The sequence below is a fragment of the Nannospalax galili genome, unplaced genomic scaffold, assembly GCF_000622305.1.
Source record: "Nannospalax galili isolate Female #2095 unplaced genomic scaffold, S.galili_v1.0 scaffold126, whole genome shotgun sequence".
In the NCBI taxonomy this organism is placed as follows: Eukaryota; Metazoa; Chordata; class Mammalia; order Rodentia; family Spalacidae; genus Nannospalax; species Nannospalax galili.
In genome coordinates, this window is record NW_008355275.1 from 188,404 (window position 1) to 208,342 (window position 19,939).

General features: G+C 44.8%; 1 protein-coding gene across 2 annotated transcripts in view; it reads right to left on the reverse strand.

Moving 5' to 3' along the window:
- The window catches only part of Abtb2 (ankyrin repeat and BTB domain containing 2), a 179,447-nt gene that overhangs the window by 54,809 nt on the left and 104,699 nt on the right, over window positions 1–19,939 (reverse strand). The window lies entirely within an intron of this gene.

A 19,939-nucleotide genomic window follows, 5' to 3' on the forward strand; every position in this document is an offset into this window, starting at 1 on the left:
CCCAGTTGTATATTAGTCATTCTAGAACAAAGTACTAAGAAGTTGAAGCATGAGTAATAGTCAAAGAGATCCAAATGGGGTACAAGAACAGTGGATCCTAAAAATCTTATTGACTAGTATTTATCCCAACAGTCTAGGTTCAGAGGTTGGGAGCATGAGTGCTGAGACAAAGGGAAGAGGAACAAAGTATGAGGAGAAAGTTGGAGTGAACTCAAATATGGCTGACAAATTGTCAATCATCCATGTAAAAATGATTAATCCCAACATTTGGGAGACAGAGGCAGGCAGATCTCTGTGAGTTCAAGGCCAGCCTGGTCTACATAGCAAGTACTAGGCCAGCTGGGGCCATAGGGACACCTGTCTCAAAAAGACCAATAAACAAACAAACAAACAAATAAATAAATAAATAAATAAACAAATAATCAAAAGCACAGCTAATTCCTGGGCCAATCTATCACATCTCCATTTGTGACACTCAACAGTTCAAATGAGGAAACTATTCTGGGAAACAAGGAAAGAAAAGTGCTTGTGTGCACACACACATGGGACAGGATGTCTAAACTGTTCCTGAGAGCCAAGTGGGATTCAGACTCAGCAGGAGCCCACACTCCTCCCCAGTGGCTACACTGCCTTTTAGGCAGGCTAAGATTCAGACTCCAAGGAGAAGTATACCAGGCTCTTCCCATTTAAACTGGGACACACTCCTTCTGTACTCCTTGCATCTCATCCACACTGTATCCCCACAACTAATTTTTTTCTTTTTTCAGTACCGGAGATTGAGCCTCCTGCGTGCCAGGCAAATACTCTACCACTGAACTATATCCCCATTGCTTCATTTTACTTTTGAGGCAGTGTCTCATTAAGTTGCTTGGACTGGCCTTGAATTTATGATCCTCCTGCCTCAGTCTCCAAAGAAGCTGGAATTGCAGGTCCATGCTACCAGGCCCAGCCTCCTCCTCCTCTTTAAAAAAATTTTTTAATTACATTTATTTAATTTGTATGCATGGAGGTTAGAAGACAACTTGCAGGGGTTGGTTCTCTCTTCCTACTACTTAGGTCCCAGGAATTGACCTCAGATTGTCAGGCTTGGAGGTAAGTACTTTACCCAGCGAACCATCTTGGTGCCCTCCTCCTCTCTTTTAAGAGAACAATGTTAAAAACAAATAATAATCATGTTCTGGTTAATATCTCGCTCTGGCTAAATTATCAGAAGATGACCTTTCTATGAGGCCTGCAGGCTGGGGTGAACCAGGAGCTCATCACTAAGCAGTAAAATAATAATGTAAAGTTATGACTGCCCAAGTGGCTAAAGGACCCTGAGTGAGCTCACAGGCTGGTTAAGTAAGACAAGCTCGGTGTTAGCAACTCCCTTTCTCCTAAGAAACAGAGTAGTCAAAAGCCAACCTCTACAGCCTCCTCCCCTGAGGTCCCAGGTTGTACATGGCAGTTGCTTTGCTTCTATGTTGGGCTTATGCTGGGGACAAGGGCGGTCTCTGCCTTTTCAGATTCTGGTCTTGGGAGGACTGATGGACTTTCTACCTTCCCTGAGGGCCATCTGTGGTCTTGACTCTACACATGGTCCTGGGTATTCAGACCTTGATATTGGACCTTTCCTAGTCCCAGGCACCAAGAGGTTTTCCATCATTTTACTATTACTCTTCTACACCCCCAGTGTGCCTTCACTGATGCCCTACAGAAAATGTAAAACACCTATTTGAACCTCTAGAGATAAAAATCACAGTCTGGGAAGTTGAAAAAAAAAAGAAAAAGAAAGTACTATAATAACCAAACTGATAAACTATCAATCTAAAAATATGTACCATGGAGGCTGGAGAGATAGATAGCTTAGTGGTTAAGAGCACTGGCTGCTCTTGCTGAGGACCTGGGTTCAACTCCCAGCACCTACCTAGTGGCTAACAACCATTTCCAGGGGATCCAACGCCCTCTTCTGACCTCTGCGGGCACTGCATGACACAGGTGCACTTAACACACATGCAGGCAATACACTCATACACATAATATAGAAATAATAAAGAAAAATTATGTAACAGTATTTTATCATGTAAATTCACAATTCTATATGTCTACTATAGGTTTTGAATATTATTTACAGACAAACTGTAGTACCAAGCTTCAACAATGTGAAATTTTGCCATTGCTGCTGTAATGTGAATTTGCCATTCACTTCCTTTCTGAATTCTCCAACCTATACAAAGTTTTTCCATGTAATCACTGTTTTTTTTTTTTTTTTTTTTTCGTCTTTTTGAGACGAGGTCTCCCTGTAGCTCCAGCTGTCCTGGAACTCACTATGTGGACCAGGCTGTAAATAAAACAATGCTAATAACATTTGCAAAAGCCAACCTCTCTCCCTGCTAGTGGTTGGAACAGTTTGTCCTGGGAATCCCTGACAGTCTTATCCTTGCCTGTGGAGCTGGTGGTATAGGCTGCCCCTCTCTCCCACAGCTGTCTCCTCTGGTCTTCAGGGAAGTCCCAGGCAGGGCAAGGATTTGGAGAGGGAGAAGGGGGCCAAAAGAACATGAGACTGCCCCATAAGACAGTGCAGGTAACGCTGCAACTCCCCTGGTAGCATTTTAACCCTTCCTTTCATGTGGGTAAACATCAGTTTGGTCACAGACAGCACATTGGGTTCTTGTGAGGGAGGAAGCCAGTAGAGAGTATGGGATGCTATTTAATTTTTCTGGAGCACAAACTCAATAAAAATACTGCTGTTTCCCCTGTTTGTAAGAGAGTAAAATAAAGCTGAGTAACCATGCAGATTAGTTTCAGGAAATTAAACCTACAGGTGAACTCTGGAAAAACCAGCAACAGTCACAACACTGGGCAGTGTGGGGCAGAAAATCAACATTTGAATTACGGAACTTTTTCCTGTGGAAAAGTCTCTGTGTTATTTTGAATACTTTTTAAGAGATTCTGGGTGGCCTCTCTCCCAACGATTGATGTAACATGGCAAGAACTTGAGTGACCCCAGAAGCATGAGTCTTGGAATTGCCTCCTTTTAAGAAAGGAACACCCACCCCATGATCATGGTGCTTTGCCAAATGCTGGCGTTGACCCACAGAGGGACAAGCACTAATTCCTGTGAGCCAAGGACAATGCCAAGGTGCTTTTACATAAAGACTATACATTCCAAAGACACATACAGGAAGCCAGGTATAGTGGTACATAACTGTTATCTCTGCACTTGGGAGACAGGAGGATCTTGAGTTCTAGGCCAGCATGGCCTACATAGTATGTTCCAGACCAGCATGAACAAATTAGTGTATTAAAAACAAAAATAAGCGCAGAGGGACATACAGGGCTAGGAGTGCAGCTCAGTGGTAGAGCACTTGCTTAGCATGCCTGAGACTTCTGGGTTGAATCCTCATGATTACAAATACACACACACAATACACACATGGGGAGGGTAAAATATGGAGAAAATTGGATGAAGCGGAACAGGGTAGTTAGAAGTCAAACCCTGGGGCTGGAGCAATGGCTCAGTGGTTAAGAGCACTGACTGTTCTTGCAGAAGACTGGGGTTTGATTCCTAGCACCCACACAGTGGCTAACAACAGGCCATAACTCCAGTTCCAGGGGAGTCTGACACCCTATTCTGACCTCCATGGACACTTCACGACATGGGTGCAGTTATATACATGCTAGCAATACATTTATACACATAAAATAAAAATAAGAAAAAATTTTTGAAAAGAAGTCAAACACTAAAACATCAGTCCTTTCCCCTCATTGATCTCAATCCCAAAACAAGGCTAGTTTTCTCCATGCTGAGGTTATAACAATGCTGTAAAGACTCTTTTATTTATTTTCATTTTATGCATATGAGTGTTTTGCCTGCTTGTATATAAGTGCACCAGTGTGCGCAATGCTTATGGAGGCCAAAAGAGGGCGTCAGATCCTCTGGAACCAGTTACAGATGGTTGTTAGCCTCCATGAGAGTGTGCTGGAAACAAAACCCTGGTCCTCTGGAAGAACAGCAACATTCTTGATTGCTGGGCCATCTCTCCAGCCCAACAAGATTTTTTGAAACATTACCTTTTCAAATTTTTTACAAGAAATGTGACCTATGGACATAGTGAAAATGATTGTTGGGAAAGAGTTGGGAAGGGGGAAGGCATGCATTTAGAGGTAGAAGATGGTGACAGAATGTCTCTTTGGAGCAAAGGAATATTTATAATTAAAAATTTTTTTTTGACATTTTTGACAGGGTCTCCCTGTAGTCCCAGCTGGCCTGGAATTCACTATGTAGACCTAGCTAGCCTCAGTTTCACAGAGATCCACCTGCCTCTGCCTCCTGAGTGCTAGGATTAAAGGCGTGTGCCACCACACCTAGAAATATTCATAATTTTAAATATGACACAAAACTAGTTATCTGAAACCAAATTTTCAAATAAGAAAGGTTGTAGCCGGGTATTGTGGCGTACATCTTTAATCCCAGCACTTGGGAGGCAGAGCCAGGCAGATCTCTGTGAGTTTGAGGCCAGCCTGGTCTACATAGTGAGTTCCAGCCTACCTGAGGCTATAGGGAAACCCTGTCTCAAAAAGACCAGAGAAAAAGTTGTCAAAGCTGAAAAAAACACTCATGTTGTCGTAAGCTCAGTACCTAAAACAGTGTCTAAAAAATATCAGACAATCCCACATTTGTTAAGGTAGTTAATGGGAATACATTAGTAAGTTAATAAAGGTTTCTATCACACATTCTTTCACATTGATTGATAATTTTTGTACAATAGGAGAAAAATGAAATGTCTGAATTGTACAACAGGATGTTTATGAATATTACTCATATCAGAAAGTCAAAACGAATTTAGAATGAAAAGACTTAAAATGTATTTTCCAAGTTTGAAATCAATTCATAGTCTCCTTTTAGATCCTTAAGAATTTGTAGTCATGAAGTGTTCATGATAAGGATTTTTATTGTTATTACTATTATTATTATTATTATTATCATCATCATCATCATTTGGGTCTCTTTAAGACAGGGCCTCCCTGTAGCCCCAGCTGGTCTGGAAGTCACTATGTAGACCAGGCTGGCCTCCAACTCACAGAGATCTGCCTGGCTCTGCCTCCCAAGTGCTGGGATTAAAGGCTTGCACCACTGTGCCCAGCCACATGATGATTTTTAAAAGACATATACTTAAATAAAACTTTACCTGCTGAACAGGTGTTTGTGCTGCTATTATTACATTTTTGATTGCCGAACACTGGGGATACAGTCATTAACAATACAAATTGCACCCTCATCCTCGTGAAGGTGGTGTTCTTTCAGTGGCTCGATTTACCTATTCATGGCATCTTCAGTCTCACAGAGAAGCTACTTTGAGAAGTATACCTACCTTTCTGTAGTTTTATTTTTATTTTATTTTTTAGGTGTGTGAGTGTTCTGCCTGCATGTATGTAAAGGTACCTGTGTCATACAATGTCTGTGGAGGCCAGAAAAGGGTGTTGGACCCCTGGAACTGGAGTTAGGAATGGTTGTTAGCCACCCTGTGGGTTCTGGGAATCAAACCTGGGTTCTCTGTAAGAGCGGTCAGTGCTCTTAACCACTGAGCCATCTCTGCAGCCCCATATTCTTTAAGAACATGGAATTTAACTATTCTTTTCACCTATCTAGTTTGTCTCAACAATTCTGGGTGAAGAGAAGGACTAACGGCTACTTGGTATATGTACTTAGAATTTAATGCCACATTTACATAGTCAAAATGAGCTGGGACACATCTCCCTCCATGTGAAAAATCATCTTTGCCTTCAAGACAAATTATTTCTCAGGAAAAAACAAAACAAAATGAAAACCCCCACTTTTACACAGTTGACTGTAAAGTCTAAGATGGAAGTCATTTAACATCAAAGATAGTTTTTTGCATAGTAGATATTTAGATTTCCCCCATTATACATGGGGTTTTTAGATAAAATCATTATTAGCACAACCACTGTGGGTTTCTAGAAGAAAAAAGTAGTCAAGGGTCCTGGGCCTTGTGGCGCATGCCTTTAATCCCAGTGCTTGGAAGGCAGAGAAGCAGGCGGATCTCTGTGAATTCGAGGCCAGCCTGGTCTACATAGCAAGTTCCAGGCCAGCTAGGGCTACAGGGAGATTTTGTCTCAAAAAGACCAAAAAAAAAAAAAAAAAAAAAAAAAAAAAAAAAGTAGTCAAGGGGAAGGATGAGCCTCCCTTTGAGGACAAAGTCAAGTGGTGTTAGCTCTAAACTAGAAGGGAGATTCACCTGCTGCTTAGACTCTGCTGCAAGCTCCTTCACCTGGCCTCACTGTGTCTCTGAGCCTGTGTGGCTGATCTGAGCCTGGGGGCTGATCTTCCCCTGTGGCCTGTGTAGGCTGCAGTGTCTTGGCATCTGAACACAGAGTCTGGAACACTTCTCATACCACATAGCCAGGCTCATGATGGGAGAAATGGAGGCTGGCCATGGCCCCACACTGACCGTGGACAGACAGGACTTCCAATGCTCTTGGAGAGAAAGAGTCCTGAGCTATACTTCTGGCTAGGGAGTGGCATTGCCAGCCCAAAGAGGAAAATGGGTGAGGTGTCCTAGGTCAGCTCATACAGGAAGAGAGTCTGGAGGAAAGATGGCTGAGCACCCAAAATAAGCACAAATCATTCCTTAGGGGGTGAAAAAGGGCACTTATCACGAGGTCCAGGGCAAATGGCCAAGGTAGTGATTAATAAAACATGACTGTATTTTTCAGAAATATCTTACGCTGGAGTCCTGCTTAGAAAACATATCTGCTTTGGTCTTCTTTGCTTCCATTTCCAAAGGAGTTTGACCAATGAACACTCCAGGTAATGGAAGAGCATGAGTCCCAAAGACTGGGGTTCTCACCCCAGCACTGCCACTCTCTAGCAGTGTTGACTCTGAAATAGTTACTTCATCTTTCTGAGCCTCAATCTGCTCATGAAGCCTAAGAATAGCTCCTAAGTTATAAGATTGTTTGAGTATCAAAAGAGATTATATAGCTAAGCATGTAGTGGAAAGTCTGATACACAGCAAGTGTTATAGTGTTGTAAGTAGGAATAGTTTTACAAATGGCCTCACTAATTTCAAAGGCCATGAGATTAACTCCATTGGGAGGAAGAGATGGGTCCAAAGCCACTTTATCCTTTTTTTGTGGGGGTCTTTTTGAGATAGGGTGTCCCTGTAGCCTCAGCAGGCCTGGAGCTTGCTATGTAGACCAGGCTGGCCTTGAACTCCCAGAGATCCACCTGCCTCTGCCTACTGAGTGCTGGGATTAAAGGCATGCATCACCATGCCCAGCTATCCCATTATTTTCTTAAATGCTACTATGTTTCTTATTCATAAATAATTGTGCCCTACTTACCACAAGTAGGTCATTTATTCTACATTCATTCATTTATATACTCAAAACTGTCGGTGATCACCTGCCCTGTCAGAAGCAGTTGTGGTCTAGAAACAGGTATAAGGGTGAACAAGACAGGTCCTCTGCCCTTGGGAGTGTGAAGGAGTGCAGATGGTATACTTGCTAAGTCAGCACTGAGAACAGAGGGATATGGTAGAGTCAGTACAGGAGGAACACTGAGCTCTGAGCCTGAGCCTCAGGGTGCTGTCATGCCCACCAAGCATTTACACGATTTCAGAGGATCCAAACTCTGGTCCTCACACTCACACAGCAAGTACTTTAACTGTGGAGCCATCTTCCTAGCCAACTTTTTCTTTTTTGAGAAATGATCTTGCTAAGTTAAGTAGCTCAGGCTGACCTTAAACTTGCAATCTTCTTTCTCTGCCTTCCAAGCACTAGAATTGCAGGTGTGTGAAATCACACCTGGCTTATTTCAGTTTCTTCCATGTATTTCATGGATGAATAGGCCATCTCTTCTTGGTAGTGAATAATATTTCATCTGTCTAGATGTCTCAGAATTTGTTTATTCATTCACTTACTTGGCTGATTTCATGTTTCAGCAACTGTGGAGAAAGTCTCTACAAACATTTGTGAGCAGATTTGTATGTGGGCAGAAGTTTTCAATTTCTTTGGGGAAATACCAAGGAGTATGATCACTGAACTGTCTGGCAAGCATATATTTAGTTTTGCAAAGAACTTCCAACTGTCTTCCAAATAGGCTCTGCCACTGTGCATTCCCACCAGCAATGTGTGAGAGCTCCTTGCTTGTGTTTCTGTGTTTGGTGATGCCAGTGTTCTGGATTTTGGTCACTCATGGGTGTGATGTAATATCTTATTGCTGTTTTTACTTTGCATTTTTCTAATGATTGATATATGGTATCTTTGCATGTCCTTCCTTGCCACCTGTATACATTCCTTGGTAAGCGTCTGATAAAAATCTTTGGTTCATTTTAATTTAAAAATTTTGGAGTGCTGGGGCTTGAACCCAGAGCACACGCTATGCAAGTACTCTACCACTGAGCTACATCCCCAGCCCTGGCCCAGTTTAAAATTGGGTTCTTGGTTCTCTTACTGATGAGTTTGAAGAGTTTTTCATATGTTTTGAATAGCAATATTTTACCCAATATGCCATTTGCAAATATTCACCCTTCATGTGTGGCTTTCCATTGACAGTGTTACTCACAGAGCACATTTTTATTATGTTCTGTTTTCTGAGACAGCATCTATGTAGCCCAGGCTGGCTTTGAGTTCCTGATTCTACTGCCCCCACCTCCCATGTTGGGATTACAGATGTGAGCCAACATCCCCAGCAGAAGTTTTTAAAAAATTGTATGTGTGGTATATGTGTATATATGTGTGCACATGTGTGCATGTGGAGACCAGAGGTCATTAGGTGTCTTTCTCATTTGCTTTGCACCTTACTTTTTTGAGGCAGGGACTGAACCAGGAACTCAACTATATGGCGAGAATGTGGTCAGTGAGCTCCAGGGATCCTCCTGTCTTTCCAGCACTGGGATCACAGATGTGCACCATCATGCCTTTTCTTTCTTTCTTTCTTTCTTTCTTTCTTTCTTTCTTTCTTTCTTTCTTTCTTCCTTCCTTCCTTCCTTCCTTCCTTCCTTCCTTTTCTTTCTTTCTTTCTTTCTTTCTTTTTCCCCACTTGTGTACTGAGATCCAAACTCAGGTCCTCATGTTTGTACACCAAGGACTTTAGTGATTGAATCATTCCTCAAGCCCCCCTGAAGGTTTTTTTTTTTTTTTTTTTTTTTTTTGGTCTTTTTGAGACAGGGTCTCCCTGTAGCCCCAGCTGTTCTGGAACTCACTATGTAGACCAGGCTGGCCTTGAACTCACAGAGATCCGCCTGCCTCTGCCTCCCAAGTGTGGGGACTACAGGCGTACACCACCATGCCCGGCCCCCCTGAAGTTTTTAACTTTAATGGCATCCATTTTCTTCTATGGATTCCATTTTTGGTGTCATGTCTGAAAAGTTATCACCCAATCCAAGGTCATCTTGGCCTCTGTTATATTTTCTAGAAGTCTTCCACTTTTGAATTTTACTCTCCCTCACAAGGCTACTTAGAGGTTGGGCTGTGTTCCAGTAGGAGTCCCTGGGGTCTTCAGCTGTGCTGGCTTCTGGCCCTGGCCATGCACACAGACCTGGACCTGAGGAGTCCCTATACCTATGGGAAAGCTAGGACTCATGTACTTTGTACACAATCCCCTAACATGTGAAGGTCTTCTACCAAGTCCCCTAATTCTGAGGGCAGAGGGAGCCTGGAGCCAGTTCTCTTGGAAGAGCAAGCAAACCTTTGTCCCTCCATCCTGCATGGTGGAGTCTTGGTTTGACTACAGAGTGTCAGTGACCCTGTGTACTTAAACTGTAACTTTGAGCTTTGGCCTCAAGCCCCTTGTTGTCAGTTTTATAAGCTCTTATTTGCAGCTTCACATTAGGTTCATTAAAAAGCTGCTCCCCGTGGGGCTATAAATGCACATGGATGAGCGGATAGTGAGCTTTCAAGGCTGCATGTGATCTGCCCACCAACGCTGCAGAGGACTGAGGAGGACCTAATGGAAACAGTGAATCAGCACCTCTTGGCTGGAGCAAGGCTGGCAATGTGCCAGAGCAAAGGCAGCCTGTGAGCCTTTCTCATAGCTCCCTGTGTCTTCCTTGCCTTTGAGTGCAACAACCTACGGAGGCACTGCACTAGATGTGTTGTAGAGGGTGGGTCTCCAAGCAAAAGAGCTGCCATCTTCATCTGATCAGCGGTGCTTGCTTGCCGTAGCAATCATGATGGATAGGGCCTGTGGACTGCTGACATTCAAAGAAGGAGTGGGGAGGGTCCCCGGACTCTCATCTGAATGTCCAGCCACTTCTCTCAGCCATTCGTATGCAGTTCTGCTGTGATTGCACATGGTCTTCAGGAAGGGCTACAATACATAGGCTGGGGAAGGCTAAGGAGGGGGACTCCATCTATACAGTTATAGGGAAGCCACCATCCATGCTGGGGGACTTTCCAGTGTCGCTGCTTTGGGGTCACCCGCATTCCATTCCTGCCCATAACTCTTCACCCACGTTCTGTAAGTGAGCCCAATAAACTCATTGGTTTCCCAGGGTGAACTATAGGAGAATTGTATTCTTGTTTGTTGTTGGGACCTTATAAAGAAGAGGTTGATGTTATTTTTGTTTACATTTACCCAGGACTCCATCATATGGACTCCTCCTCTTTCAGAATTCTGTCAGCCTCTCACTTCCTGATGTGAGACGTTTCAGTTTTGGCAATGCTCCACTGTCATCGCCAAAGTAAAAGAGCTGCCCACCAACACGCTCATGCTTTGAGCTTCTCATTCTAGGGGTGTTATCCCCACCTGGGTGAGCTTCTGCAGCCCCGGCATATGAAGAGCCCCACCTTGCAGGTGGCAGTCTCCAGTTCCCAGGATCTATGTGAATCACTGACTATCCAGCATAGCCCAGGTTTCACAAAGGCCTAAGGCCTAAGGTGTGGGGTGCTGCCTCACACCTCTTATTGTGCACACCCCAGCTCACCACTACATGGCAGAGATAAGAATCAGAATCTTTTTACCTCCTTGACTAAGGTCCAGGAGAAAATTTCTCTGTCCCAGAACTTCACTGGCAAACATACAAATCCCCCCTTCCCCTACCAAAATAAGAAAACCAATGCAGAAGAACACAGGATATATAGTCAGGACTATATATAGTATAGTATATAGTATATATAGTATTTATAGTGTATATGGTATATATATATATATATATATAGTATAGTATAGTATAGTATAGTATAGTATAGTATAGTATAGTATAGAAACCACCAGTCTCTGATCCTGTCTGGGGTACTTACTCCTGACCGACCTGTCACTGGGAGTTAATTATACTCCATATGAACATTTATCTCATATCTGCCTTGATATGTGTCTTCCCTGTAATTCCCTGCATGGCCATGTGAGCTTCCAGTTCTGGGACTCAGAACTTGCTCACCAAGAGAGTTCATCTGCAACTCTGACCACTAGCAAGTTCTCCCCATTTAATGCTCCCCATCTTTGCCATCCTCCATTTTGACCCAGTGTAGTGCTCATGGGGTAGCAGCCCCAGCCTTTACTTACAGGGTGGCCTGAGACAAGTAATGTCTTCTCTGAGTCTCAGTTTACTCAACTGCAAAATGGTGACAACCACTGTCAGAGAATGAGAATGAGGACTAAGACAACACACCAATGTGCTCAGCCCAGTCCCTTGCAGGATAGGCACATAGTATGGAGGGTGTCATCCTTGTGGGCTCTTGCCATCTCTAATCATGGTGTCGCTCTTCCCTGTGGTTCTGTGACGTGGGTCATTACCACTACCACCCCTGCTATCACCATTTCTGGTATAGGAAGGACAGAAACCATTTTCATCTTATATCTTCTTTCTCTATTTCTGCAGTTAACACAGCTTTAAGGACACAGCAGGTATTCAGTAAGTATGAAAATCAGTGTTCAGAGTGGGCTCTATTTTAGCCTTGACCCTTAGTAAGATTAAAATACTTTGCTGGGTGTAGCAGTGCATATCTGTAATCCTAGTACTTGGGAGGCATGAGGATCAGGAGTTCAAGGCCAGTCTTTTCCACTTAGTGATTTTTGAGACCTGCCTGGGCTACATAAGATCCTGTCTTAAACAAACAAACACCCCCAAACAACAAACAAACAGAAACAGGGAAGGAAAGGTGGCTCAGCAGGTAAAGATGCTTGCTACTAAGCTTGACATCCTGAGTTTGACCTCTATGACCTACAAAGTGGAAGGAGAGACCTGATTCCTGTGGAGGTTTTCCTCTGACCTCCACATGTGTGTCGTGATATACACATATGCAACATCCCAAAATGCACACACATAAATAGATGCAAAAATGAAAAAAAAGAGAACAATTGAAATACTCTCAATAGTAAAGTAAACCAAAACAGTGGCCTTGACTCTTGGGTGGAATTATAGGGTAAGGAAAGGCCCCAGCTTCTTGCGGTGGCGCGGCTGTTGTGGCGGTAGCTGACAGGGCAGCAGACACCGGAGGGTAAAGTGCTGCCTGATCCAGCAAAGAAGGGAAAGAGGAAGACTTGACAGGCTGGTCTCCAGCTCTGGTCCTAAGCCAAAGGCAGCCCTGGAGAGCAGAGTGCCAAAGTGTCAGTCTGCAAAGCCCACCACTGTTATGGCTGCTGTAGCCAGTTGTATACAACTCTGCCTCCACACAGGGTTTACAGACTGCAGGGTCCACCCTCACTCTTTTATGCTTTTGCCTTGGAAAGAAACAAGGGAAAGGCACAGGGAAGAAAGGCTCTGCTTGAAAAATAAACACCTTTGCTGCCTGGTGACATTTCCACAGCATCAAGTTTCAGAAGCTACCACTGTCTGTTTGACTTGTCCCGCTTCAAACTAATATTGGAATTGGCCAGGCAAGATGGGTTATTCCTTGCCTCCCCCTCCAATTCTAGACTCCACCCTCTTTCATAGATGTTCTATGGGGAGAGAAAGCAAAACCAAGCACCCTCAGACAAATGGAAAAGCTGCTACCTTAGGGACCACCTACTGTCTGCTTGTAGAGGACAGGACACGAATAATGGAGTGAGAACAAACTGTCGTAAGCCTGTGATATGATGGAAATCTCATTTTAACAAAAGACAGTCTGTACATTAAGGACCTGAGCAACCTGCCAGAGACAACACAGTTTGTAAGCAGAGGCTTGTGCTCTCTTACTCCATTACAGAGAAACTGGGCCCGGCAATTAGGAGTCTCAGTTGGATGGTAAAAAAACAAAACAAAACACCCAAACTGAAGTATAACTTAGAGCACAAAATTCACTCTTTCAAAAGGAACAATTCAGTGACCTTTTAACATATCCAGACTTGTAAAATCATAACCAGTTGTCTTGGAACATGTCTGTCATCCCTGCAAGAAACTTGTGCCCATTCACAGTCATGCCCCATTTTCACCTTCTCAGCCTCAGAAACCACAAATCTAGCTTCCGTCTCCACAGGCTTGCTTATTTTGGACATTTCATATACATGGAATCATATACTATGTGGCCTTTTGGTGTCTGGCTTTAGTTTTTCTGTGGGGAGAGGTAGGGTCTCACTCTGCAGCCCAAGCTGAATATTGGGTTGAATATTGGGTTAGTCACTTACTGAGTAAAATAGAGCCTCAAACATCTAAGGTATCATGCAGTGCCTGGAATACAGGATGGGCTCAAAAGTGGTACCTCTGGGCCAGGGAGTCGACAGGGAAGGCTCTTGCAAGTTGGCAATAGGGAAGATGGTCATTTCAGCATCCCAAAGTGATGACAGCCCGTCCCTAATGCATCCACTGATTGCTTTGTTATACAATTGATTTAACAATTGGCGTGGAGAACCTCTAACCCTTTTAAGAATATTTATTTTATTTGTACGTGAATGTGCCTAAGTTTATGTATGTGCACCTGTGTGTGCTGGTGCCCACATAGGCAAGATGAGGTCAGATCTCCCAAAATGCAGTTACAGTTACATGGATCATGGGTGCTTGGGTCCTCTGCAAGAGCAGCAACACTCTTAACCACTGAGCCATCTCTTAAACCCCACAAAAGCGGCTTCCTTTCTCTCTTATTTTCATCACAAACCTTACTACAGATTTGGCAACCTTTCCCTAGTCTGAAATCTTCTGTGGCTCAGTAAGGGATTTTCCCTGCCCCTGGTTCTTCCACTGATGAGGTGGGGGTAGAGGTAGGAGTGTTTCCCAGTCTCCACAAAGAGGCAAGCGTTCAAAGGGGATCATGAGTCACTCAGATGAGCTTCTGGTGAGATCATGCTGAGAAGCTATTTGTGGACACCTTGCAGAGCCAGCTGACCGCTGACTCAATGAAGTAGAGGGGGGGAAGGGGCTGACTTCTCAAGCAGAAACCTGGTACAGCTGATACCGAGAACTGTTGGGGTCCCCTCCCTGGCCTTCCGAAAGCAGAGGCTGTAATCAGAACTTTAGAGCCTTGATAAATTACCCAGGACTTCCCCATCTAGAGATTCCTGGGTTACCTTCACTGATAACAAAGACTAAGCACCACACCCACCTGAGGGGGCGTCAAGGATGGTGTCAGGGCTGGCTACACCCCTTGGAGGAGGGATGTACCCTGCCAGGTCTCCTGGGAACCCCTCAAATGCCAACTAAAGCTCTGCCTCTCACAGTGCTTGGGCACAGTGCTTCACATAGGGTATTTTCCCAAGGAATATGCAAGATTAGCTGTCAGGCAGTGGTAAGCCTCAGGGATGCTGGGATGATTAACCGCCCCGTGAGACCCTCCCCCAGCTTGATAGGGCAATGCTTCCTGCTCCTGCTAGCCTCAGATTCTGGGAATCCTGGTTCAGCTCCTTTAGTTCCACAGAGGCACTTACGTAGATATTGCTGCAGTTCTTTTGTTTACAATTTCAGTATCTGCTCCCTCCCCTGAACTCAGAATGCAAGTTGCCTTATGGCAAGAACTACCTGAGCAGAGGCTCAACAAATACCTTCTAGAAATAGCTGAATGTCATCAGCCAGCTGTCTGACTACCACCCTGAGTATGTTATTTAATCTCTGGACCTGTTTCTTCATCTGTAAAATGGGCATGGCTATGGTGAAATCACATAAAGCCCTAACCCTGATGCTTGCAACAGAGCAAGAATTCAATAAACCAGTAAACAGTAACTGACCACATCCCAAGTATTTAATGAATTAGATTTTGTTCAAGGAGCCCCAAAGACAGGGAAGGGACCTATCAAAAGAGACCCATATTCCTAAGAGGATTTGTCTATCAGAGCCATCCAGGCTTAAGAGGGAATCCCTCTGCTTCTCAGCCACAGGCAGGAGTCCTGCTGATGCCACTCCTAGGGGGCAACTATCAGCAATCCATCACTAATTGTCTTTTGGCAGTGCTTTTCTTGATCCAAGGTGATGAATCCCTGCTAAAGGCACTAATTAGCCATAGGAGTTGCCTTAGCTAAATGAACACTTTGTGCCCCAGGTAAGGAGACAAGGCTGGGAAGGCTGAGGGAGCCTGCCCTTCCTGGGAATAATCCTTCTAGGTAGCAGAGCCCTAAACCAGAAGGCTGCACACAGGGCAAGGACATATTAGGCTTCCCCGCTGCCCAGGCTCAGAGGCGGGCTGATAACCAGACGGAGAGAGTGATGGATGCTGGGCGGAGGTGGACAGACATCCCCGTAGGGCTGTTGGGGGCAGCTCTGTGAAGAAGAGAAAGAGGGGGCCCATGGGAAGTCCCTGAAGGGTCTCTCAGGGAGAAAAAGATTAAAAATGGAAAAAGAGACAGAGGCAAGAGAAGGGGAGGGGTTAATAAGAATAGAAATATATAGAGAGAGGAGGTTTTTTTCCCTTTGGAAGAAAAGGTCATTGGGAACAGTCTGTGCATGTGAAAAGCAAAAAGTACATTTTGAAATAGTTGAGAAAATATGGAAATTTTCTCCTTCCTTTGCTCTTGCAGGTATTAAGAAAAATCACATTTGTCTTCCACCTCTGACCTTATGTGAAGGATGAAAAACAAAGAACTTAATATATATTTAAAAAAATTTATTTTCTAAGTTAGCATATAAAGCAATGAGTTTCGTTGTGGCATTCTTCCTGATTTGGGCTGGTTCCTCTGAAGAGCTGAGAGTTTATTTCCAAGCTGGAAAAGGGCCGGTGGTGCTGGAGTTTCTTGACAGCAGCATTTTAACCAACACATTATCTGTAGTTCGCTGCCAGAGAACCCCATCCTCTTTGCCTTGCACTCCTCCCCCTAGTTTACTGATTTGCTCTGGGAGGACTCAGGGCTCAAGGCCAGGCTGGGATCTACAGAGAAAACAGAAGAGATCGAGATGCCAATACATCAGGCCCTTTGGGCTGGCTGGGAGGGAAAGGCAGATAAAGCAACAAAGGGCAGAGGAGGGGATAAAAGCTCATGTCAGCTGTAAAGCCCCTTCTTGTGGCTTAGCACCTCCTGAGTCCTAATCACTCTGGAGTCTGTGAGGCCAGGGTATGCCCCAGCTCTCTGGAATCAAGGATTCTGACTATTTTTCCTTGGCAATCCTCAAGTTTATGAGAAGTTGAATGCAAACACAAGGAATCAGTCATTTTAAATGTCTGAGGGAATAAGGTGTTTAGATATTATATGGAATTGTGTCCAAGAGCAGGCACTTTGGGGGAGAGACTTCTGGATCATGCCAGTCCCCTTTATGTGTGCACAAGAGGTTCCCCATCTGTAGAGGAACACATCTCCTCTGTCAGAGTGCCATAGAGAGCTGCCCTGCCTAACTAAAGCACCGAGGAACTATCTGGTACTGGAGGCTTTCTAAGATTCAACTGACTGCAGCTCCCCACACTCCCAGATGTCCTGGTCTCAGCAGCCTCCTACGATTGTCTTTGCCAGATTATTTATGATTACTGCAAGAAAACGATGACTTTCAAGCATATTCTCACATACGGAATGATATTGTGTAACTGAACTTCTAGTTTAGGCTGGCTTTACTGGGGCCCCAGGGTGCACAGTAAAGAAGCACACAGGGTTTCCTCTTAGAGGTAAGTCAAGATCTCCACCTCTTTCTCTAAGGTACTGACCTATACAGGAAGGATCTGACCACAGTGCAAACAACCATGAAGGCTGGAAGGAGCCCCATAAAGATGAAGCCTGGGGACCAAGAATGAAATCCTAGAAAGACCCTTTCCCTGGCCATACCAGACCCAACTCACCTGTATTTCTGTAACTCTCTTTCTATTTAGGAGGCTAAAGGGACTTTGTTTGAGCCACACTGGCTTCCTTAGGAGGGATTAGCAAGGCCAGAGCCCATAAGGGCTAGAGTGCTGCTGGTTGCCAGTAACTTCCTCTTCCTTCTGGAGAGGGAAAGTCAGGATGGAACAGAGTAGGTCACTTCTACCCAGAAATCAGTGGTCTTCCCTGGGAGGCCAATTTCCATCTTACCTGCTTCTCTGAGACCACCCGGGCTAGTCCATTTGCTGAGAGCTGGGAGGAGTGCAGTGCTTGGCAGGGGCCTCACCACCTTGCCTTTCCCCAGCTTCTGGGTTTGTGTGTCTATCTACAAGGCTTGTCAGAAACTTCAAGGCTGAGCCAGCCAAGGGTTCACTCATATCATGTCTCTGCCTTTTTCTACTCCTCCTGCCTCCAACCTGGCCTTCCTGCCAGAAAAGAACAAGTACCCTTCTTCCAGAACTCTGTAGTGTGAGGTTAAGTCCTCTGTGACAGGGCTGTATGGAAAACACTGAGGTGTGGCTGTCACCCTGTCCCTCTAAAGTCCCTTTCTTTACCTTGGACAAGATCCAATGGAGACCCATAACCAAAAGGCAGAAAGACCTCAATTAGAATGGACTCTTTTCTAGAGAAACAAGAAGTACTTAGTACTTATTGCTTAGTAGTCAGGTAGAGCTTCTTATTTCTGCCAACCATCAGTTTCCTCACCACAAAGATGGTTAAGGGACACAGATATGACAACTCACAGTAAAATCGTTATTATTACAATTGCTACTCATGGGCTTTTCAAGAAGGAATGGGAAGGAAAAGTTGCTCCTTGCCTCCATCCGTCCCCTTCTTTTTCTTTTTTGTGACAGGGTCTTGTTATGAAGATTATGCTAATCTTCTAACTCTCAGTGATTCTCATGCCTCGGCCTCCTGAATACTGGCATTATAGGTATGCACCACCACACTAGCTGTCCCCCTCTTTAAAGCTCAAAACCAAGAGAGCCCCCAAAGGATGCCCTTCTGTCCCACAGTTTAACAACTTTTCCATTTGATAACTGATTACATTTGTTAATGGTGGAGCGGAGCTGCTGGCAGGTGTGGCCCCAAGACCAGGAGCATAGTCATAGGGAATCTTGGATGATCCAACCTGTCCAAGAGCAGGATTCAATCTAACCCACTGTAAGAGGGGTCCAGAAGTGGGGTTTGGCCCACTTCATCATAGCCCCTCTGCCCACAGAGGACCCAGTTACCAGCACTCGTAAGCCAGAATCAATGGAGATTTCTAATCAACTAGTACTACATGAAAAGATGTCACTTACTGCCTGTGCGAAGGTCTTCCCAGGATCCTTCTCCTGAACACCTGGAGGACTTTGGTCAGGCCACCCTGTTTCTGGAAGGGTTGCATTATGGCCTGCTAGTTAAGAGGACTTGAGAACCAGATGATTCTGTGGACAAATTTCACTTCTCTTTGCCTCTGTTTCCTTGCGGCTTCTCTTATTACATGTTAGATGTAAGCTCCTTCCTTTTTAATCATCAAGCCAAGGTTTTAGGCTCTCTGGCTATGTTTCAGTCAGAAACAGGCAGGTGTCTTGTGACAGGTCCACAGGTTCATCTCGCCTCCCAGCCCCCTACCTGCTTCAGCTACTGAAAGAAGCAAATGCAGAGATACCCTGAACGCTCTTTTTCTGGTCACTATTTACTATAATTGTGCTCCTTGGGTGACCTTCCTCTTAAGGCTGGGTGACAACTTTAGAGAACAGTCGGGCTTTTGCCACTGATAAATGAGATTAGGATTCATCCCTGCATGGGAAATGCCTTCTGCTCTCTTGTTATGAGCACAGCTCTGTGAAGCACCTCTGTGTCACCCTGAGTCACAGCTGGCCACACCTTCCCTACCAAAAACACTAGTCCTGAACATAGATGGCAGAGGGACAAGAGGGGGCAGGAGTAGGGGTCTGGGAGAACAGTACTTTCTACCATTGGGAACACTAGGCTGCTCCGTAACTTTGGGAATTGCGGTGCCTGGATGAGAGGCTGGGGGTCAGGTACTCAGTACATAGTATGACACACAGGAGTGGTAGTAACAGTGAGGATGGTGATGGGTAGATGTTTGCATCACCCTTGTCACATACACACTCAGTGAGCAGCAGTGATTGCTCAGCTCTAATGTTCCTTTTTTAGGAGAGAGGAGGGGCAGGATGCTTAGGAGTTCTCTAGTAGCCAGAACTGTGTTAGTTCTGATGTGGTGGGAGATGTGTTCATGTCCTGGGAGAGCAAGGGATTGTATACATGTGGGGAATGACCAGTTAGGGTCTTTCCTATCATAAGGCCACGTGGCATATCTAGTCACCACAGGCTGATGTCTACAGAACTCTTGGCATCCAACCAAGTGGTTCGTGCACTGCCTTGGCCCATCTTCAAGGTCTCAGTAGGAGTGTACAATGTCTTTGTTTTCCAGAAGTGGAACTAGAGCTCAGAGAGGTCCGGCAATCTTCCATCCACTGTGGAGTGGAGGACTGAGGCCATGGAATGAAGATGACAGGCTGTTCTTCAGACCAGGAGCTTCTGCCTTTCCATAGCCCTGCCCCATGGGAACCTCTTAAAGAAGAGGGGGAAATACCTGGTGGGGGATCCTTCTTCCTTCCCAAGAGCAATCACACCCATGGGCACCCTGACTCCTTATGGACAGCTTAGGGCCCTGGTAAGAAGACTTATCTGTATAAACCAGGGAGGAGAGGAATGAGCAGCTCAATCATTTCAAATTCTGCTTTAGCTAAGACTGAGCATCTCTTCTATACCCCACATCCCTCATCCACAACCTTC